Genomic DNA, 7136 nt, shown 5'->3' on the forward strand with positions numbered 1-7136 from the left:
TCAACATTCAGGGAAGTTCTCAGAGTCATTAAGGATAGTTCTTTGAAAATGTCAGCTCGTGGCTCAGAGGCATCAAGAAGGGAAAATAGACTGGAAGGAATCATTAAGAAGGGAAGAAAAACAAAAGCAAAATCAGTATTATACCGCCTTATAAGCCTACAGTGTACCCACAGCTTTACTGCTGCGTGCCTTTTTAGGCAACTCACCTCTAAATGGATACAGCAGCAGATGAAAGCTGGTAGAGGCAACCAAGTGCTTATTCCTTATGCCCGAGTTTGATCTGGTACTTCTTCATTTCTGTAATTTCAGGCAGCAGTTTTAGGACTAGGAAAAGCAAGCAGGTTTCTCTCTTTGACCACAACCTATAACCAAAATGTCAAAACTCATTGCCAAAAATGTTTTGCAAGAGAAAAAGAAATCTGTGGAAGAATGACCTATAAATGCCAGAATAAACATGACTAATATAATAAACTTGGTCAGTATGTCAATAGCCACAGACTGCCAGAAATTGGGAAAGTGCTGGGAGAAGTGTAACTGCGTACTTGCTCCACTCATACGTTATTTTCACAGATATCTGCTCCTGGACTGTATTAAAAACAAGATAGAAGTCTGCAAGAATCACTGGCCACCCTTAGCAAGGTACATCGTTGTATTTCTCATCTGCAAAGTGGTTTACAAGATGAAACACAATGAAAACAGATGTGGACATAATGAAAAAGTACAGATCTGAAATTTCTAACATTCCCATTCTATCGTGTCACCATCCTCTACTTAGCTCTGCTTTTTCAAGCCTAAATTAATGACTCTCAACTAGACCTTCACTTTCTCAGTAATTGAAGACTACATTATAAGTTACATTTCAAATATATTTGCACAATGCCATATGTATAGGGATTGGAACTCTAAATGGAACCTCTAAAATGTAAGAAAAATATGAATTCAGGTCTGACAAAAAGATTTAGAAGTGGTATTCACTTACAAGATTATCTGCATATTATTACGCTTACCTGAAGCTACCTATAAAATATCTATATAAAGTATGAAAATTAAAGAATAAATACTAGCATACTTGTACACAGAAAAAGAGGTCTTACCCTATAGAGGAGATACACTTGAAAATTCTATCATGAGACTTTGTTCCTCCATATCAGTACACATCATCTTGAACTTTTTAATTGGCTAAACTAAAGTAAGGAGTCAGATTGGACTCAAAAACAGAACAGATAAGAGGATCTGTTACACTATAGTACATTTTAATGTCTAGGGGGGTAGAGACTCTTGAGTTAGCCCAGCCTATTTGGAATCTGCATAGTTTGAGAGAAGAGAATGATGGCATTTCTTTTCTCCCCAGAGAGCTTCATCCATCTAAGTTCAGTGAAGTCTCAAATGGAAGGAAGACAGACTGAGTTGAAAAAGCAAAGGATACCAGTAGAACAGCCAAAGGCCTCCCCAGCTTCAACCTTCATGGAATTTGTCTTGCTCCTCATTTACCTGAATTTGTCAACAGCAACTGCACCACACTTGTAAGCAGCACTGATTAACTTTATAAGAATATGCTGTCAAAAGAAAGAAACAAAATCTTCCACAGTTTTTTATTACCTTCAGAATGTCATCAGAGTTTCAAATTCAAGCAATCAATGTGAACGAGAATAGACTATAAAAGCAAAGATTATTGCCTCAGAAATAGCTCTGCTTTCCATGCCTTTCAATAATGAGGCAAGAATTTTATGTAAGACACCAGAATGATCAGCATGGTATAAAGGACAAAGAGACAAACACATGGTTAGATATCACAAAAAAAAACAAAAAGAAGAAAAAAAAAAATAGATTTTACATATTGCCCAAGAAAAAGCTAGAAAGAGTTATTTTTGCAAATATCACCCTTAAGTCTACATCTGCAAAGAACACAGGATCCACCTTTCAAAATCTGAACTTAAAACTTCTGTGCTGCACTGAGAAAATGAAATTCTCCTCCCAGAAAAAAGGAGCAAAAAAAGTCAAATGTATTCCTTCAAAAATGCAGCGTGTAAATTGCATGCAGATGAGTTGCCATTTTCTAAGGGCTGATCTTCTCCCATTGGAAAAGCAAAATGTAACTCTAAAGCATGCTGTTCGCAAGCTGTTTATGGGCTATTAACACAAACTAGAAGACATGCTCTGTAAATTCTATTTTCACCTGTTCCTTGCTGATGAAATACAGCTGAAGACCTACTTTTAAAACACAAACCTAATTTATTCCTTGCTATGAGCCAGAGAGAAATTCTGGAGTGTCTTTGATCAAGAAGATGTATCCTATTGTGAAATATATGCCAACTGCTTAGATTAAGAGAAGCTGGGTGTTTTTTTTTTCTGATCAAACTCCGTCACTGAAATAAGTTTTCTTTATACTGAACATTTCAAATCTCTTAGTCAAATTTTTAAAAAATTATTTGAAATGCACTGCTGTTAGTTTAGCTATTTTCTTTTTATTTTTACATTATTATGCATAAGTCAAAATTATACAGAACTCACCTAGACCGCTAAAATGGATTTTCTATCATAGCCAGTTTAGAACTGCTCTAATAACAGCTATTAGAATTTCAAACCCACAGCACAAGCACTGACTGCTTAAAATAAAAACAACCCAGCCTCCAATCCTGCAAACCAAAATCACAGCTAATCTTCACTGATAGCTGAAACTCCCAATGACCATAATGGTAAGAGAATAAAATCCAACCCCCCCCCAACACGTTACTCTCTGCCTGTTCAGGTAATGCATGTGATTTACACCTCAGAACATTATGCCATGATGTAATGTGATAAACTTTCCCGCTTAATGACTTTCACTAATCTTTCTCAAAACTATATATGTTTTTTAATTAATTTGATGGGAAGTTGTACAGAGCTGCTTGTTCTTTTGAAATAGAATGAAAAACAGCTATTGATATGTCAACATTCATTAAGACAAGAAAAAAACAACTTTGCCTACTGATGCAGTCCCATTCTGGGCTCCTCATGTTCTAACCCAGTTTTTAGAAGGGATTCAGCATTTCAAGTGATCCAGCAATGGTGAGAGACGGGAGGCTTTAATGGTTCAAAAAATCTGGGATGCACAGTGGATGGACCACCATTCTCCATCTGCACAAACAGAACAATAGGAGGGGAATATTATGAAAAGCCGTACATCTGTGTGAGTAAACTCAGGCTATATATTAACCAGTCACCTGACAGCTATCCTCGCAGGATATTAATTAGAGACCAGACTAGAAACAAATATGATAAATGCACAATTCCAATTCCCTCTCCTTTCAAATGTGGCTTTTATGCTGTATTTGTGGACACAAACATAATAGCACTCTCAAAATATCATTTTACCCCTTTTAATGTAACATTTATTCCGTTATGTTGATTTCGTTCATCTCTGAGCTGGAATTTAACAGTAGATTAGATCACTTTAGAGCTTTTGTTACTATGGTAACACTGCACTGCAGTTATATTTCTTCACCTCCAATCTCGATTTTGAGGTGACTGGTTATATTTATTCCCCGCCTTTACAGGATCTCAGTGTGATGGAAAAGCATTTGGTAGAAGAAAAATGTTAGCACCCATAAGGTGGGCAATCCACACTAGTCAGTTTGTGTTAAAGGTTAAGTATGCTTTGGGTTAAATGCAGTCACTTAACTTTTTGGGGCTTTAAGTTCTAAATGAAATTAAATTACAGGTGACCAAAATTTCCATGGGTCACCCTTGGGTCTCTCAGTGCCTTAGAAATAGCATGATGCTGTGGAAGTACTCTGAAAGCAGATCCGCTCAAGATCCTTTCTTCAAAGAGGGACGCATTGTCCACTACAAAAAATGCAAGAAAACGAAACAATCAGCAAGATGTTTCTATTTGCTCTACAAAACCTTCTTCCTCATGGAAGATGTGCTCCATGCTACAGAGAACATCTGTACTTTTGGGCTGAAAGATATGGAGAAAGTCCTCAGTCCCAGAAAGCCCAACAACCCCAGAAGGATCTCCACTACCTGTGCAGAAGGCAAAGCGCTGCTGTACTGGGGAAGGTGTTGTTCGATCACTTTTCATGAGCACTAAGAATTCACAAAAACAGAGATAGGATTAGCACTAGGCTTCTTAAAAACATTGTCTGACGCTGGTAAATTTAAGCTAAGAAGGTGCTCACACAGAATGGCTTAAGTAAGTACAGGGAGCTTAATCTTCCTAGTCTTCCTCTGCAAAAGGACAATGACTCCTCAGCAAAGGCAACCTACATGCAGATAGAATAAGTGAACAAAACTGTCATCAGGACTTTCTCCAAGAAAGCTGCTAAGGAAGTGTAAGCCTATTTTCTTTCACAACTAGGACTGACATCATGAATGGTATACAGCAGTTCTATCTGAACGTGAGAAAAATCTTCTTCACTGTGAGGGTGATGGAGCACTGGAACAAGTTACCCATGCTGTCGGGAACTGCTGTAGCAGGGGGTTGGACTTGATCATCTCCAGAGGTCCCTTCCAACCCCTACAACTCTGTGATTCTGCAATTTTGCAATATCAGCAATAGTCACCTCTGGGTGTTCTTTTTTGGGGGGGCTTCCTTTCTTAATGGGAAATTTCAAGAAAAATGTTTGGACAAATTATTGCACAGAGCATTTTTTCTCACATCATCTTATTTTCTGGAACATGCCTCTCATCATCCTGTGAAAACCAAGTCAACTTCAGACAACTGAGGAATCTGAAAAATACAGCTTACACACAGAGATAAGAGCTTCATTTCTGGAAGCTAAATGTCTCCAAAATAAATCCTCTTTCCCTGGTCATGCTGGCGCCTCAGCCTCCAGTCCTACCTCCTCCATTCCCAAGTATTTCTGCATCCTTTATGAACTCACCAGCTACATCCAAAAAGCACAACAAAAAAAAAAAACAAACCCTTCACTGCAGACAGCAGGAAGGATTAATTACTTTTTAATTAGTGACATTACATTAGCCTAATTCTACCCGCAACCACAGGGTGGCGATCACGTTCTTTGCTATCAAATTAATGGCTGATGGATTGCAAGGTCACTTTGAACAAATAAACAGTCGGTGCATTTTTCTCAAAGGAGACTTTTCTAATTCCTTCTAGTGCTGGAGAATTGCAGAATACATCTCCTCCCACCTGCACCTGATTGTCTTCACTGTAAATCTACATCCCCACTCTGAGCTTATGTCATCAGTTAGTCTTGTTTCCTCTTCCCCCCCACTCCATGAGTCCAATGAAAATCATCAGATGGTATCATATTAACGTTCATTTCAATCCAGCAATCGTTTTAAGGTCTGCAGGATATCTCTCATAAATATCTCCGATTGAATAGTAGCTGCTAACCAATAAACTGCATACAATAGAAGTAACATAAATGCAGCCACTGCAGTGGCTCACCAAAGCTCTACTCAGTTTATCCTTGAGTTAATGAAAGAACTTAATATTTCAGCACCTCTTCAATCGTTTTTTATAATACCGTTTTACAGAAGAATATTATCTGAAGTGTGAAATTTGCTTGTAAGAAAAATGTACAGATTTTTTTGTTGTGTTTTTGTTTTTCGGAGCTACTCCTTCCAAAGATAGCAGAGACAAAGATGACAGGAATTCACAAACAAACCAGGAGCAACTGCACGGGATCCACTTAATTAGAAAAAATCAAATAAAAGATGCAGAGTACAATAATACCTGTGCTTGTAATTAAGAGAGAGTGGGTTTGCTAAGCATCAGTCACACCTGGGATAAAAAGGAACACTTTGGGAATTCAAGCACTGCGGTAATTTCTTTGCAAAAAAAGACAGCTTGAATTGCCTACAGTCGTGTGATCAATTGCATGTGTGGCTGCATATCTGCTCACTGGCAGACTTGTGTCTGCTTCGTACAGGACCAAGTAAGCACACAGAAGAGATGAGGAGAATCCGACTCTACTCTGTGCACTCTGCCTAAACATTCACAGTTTTCCAATTTTGTTTCAAAATTAAAACAGAAAAAGTATTTGCAACTAGATAGACAAATGAAAGTTTACATATAAAGTAGGCCAGGTTGATCATGATGGAGTGAGAGAACCCATCTGGAATGAAGAAGATTCTGCCCTAAAGGAAAATATTAAATTGGGCATCTTATTTAGGATGCAAATATTTTCACATTTATTCAGTGCCTTGCTTGGTAGGAGAAAGAGAAATAGTGAATATCTGATCTGTACCACAGCAGAATAAACCCAAACTGTTTAAGATGTATTGGGTTGATGGAGTGCTACTGAACAGAAGCCTTTGGCTGTAGAACACTCACAGTGCCAACCTGCCCTTCTATATCAGGTATCACCATTTCTGAGTTTTAGCAAGAACAGTGAGAGGAGGCTGCCATTCAAGAGAACAAAGAAAAGCTGTCCCCTTGCTGTATCTTCAGAAGAGCTCTGTCTCTCTGGAGGGCCCAGCAAGTGGAAGTGTCTGGAAGTAGGAAGCTTACTTAATGTGGTGGCTGAATCAGCCAGCATGTTGGTGGGGCTAGAAAATCTTTCAAAAAATGCCAGCACAGCAAGGAACTTAAGAAATATCAGAAAAGAGGAGGCTGAGACACTTAAAAAGAAATGTGGATATTTCAAAAGATATTCAGACATGCACAGATCACAGGTAGTGTGCTAGTCCTGAGAGGAAATTCAGTGAAGGAGCTGTGAAAGAGAAGAAACAGGAACAAACCTGCATCCATGCTCAGCACTTCTCTACTGCAAATTCAGTTCAACCTGTCCTCAGAATGAGTCAGATGTTCCTGGAGAGAAACATGAACAACTCCAGATAGAGGTCTGTAATCATTTCAGTAACTTTCTTGCTCCTACAGGGGAACATGCATGGCAGTTTAACTTACAACCATTGTATCAGACATGCCTTTTCCTTGAGTCTTGCTATTAGTGGGCAGAGTTGGCCTCAAATCCTATCCAGGTGAAGAACCTTTCTCTACTAGAAAGTTTTCCTTTCACTAAGAGAAACATAATTTTAATCACATAATAGAGTTGGTTGACAATGACTGGATTGTCCTCACAAGGCTTTAAATCAAGTAGTATGACGCATACTCAAAGGCACCTGCCCTGTCTCAATCAAGCTTTTAGGAAGTGCTAATTAGACTAAAATAGTTGCTAAGAACTTTG

The sequence above is a fragment of the Coturnix japonica genome, chromosome 3 (genome assembly GCF_054131305.1).
Source record: "Coturnix japonica strain WE chromosome 3, WE-NBRP24, whole genome shotgun sequence".
NCBI classification, from domain to species: domain Eukaryota; kingdom Metazoa; phylum Chordata; class Aves; order Galliformes; family Phasianidae; genus Coturnix; species Coturnix japonica.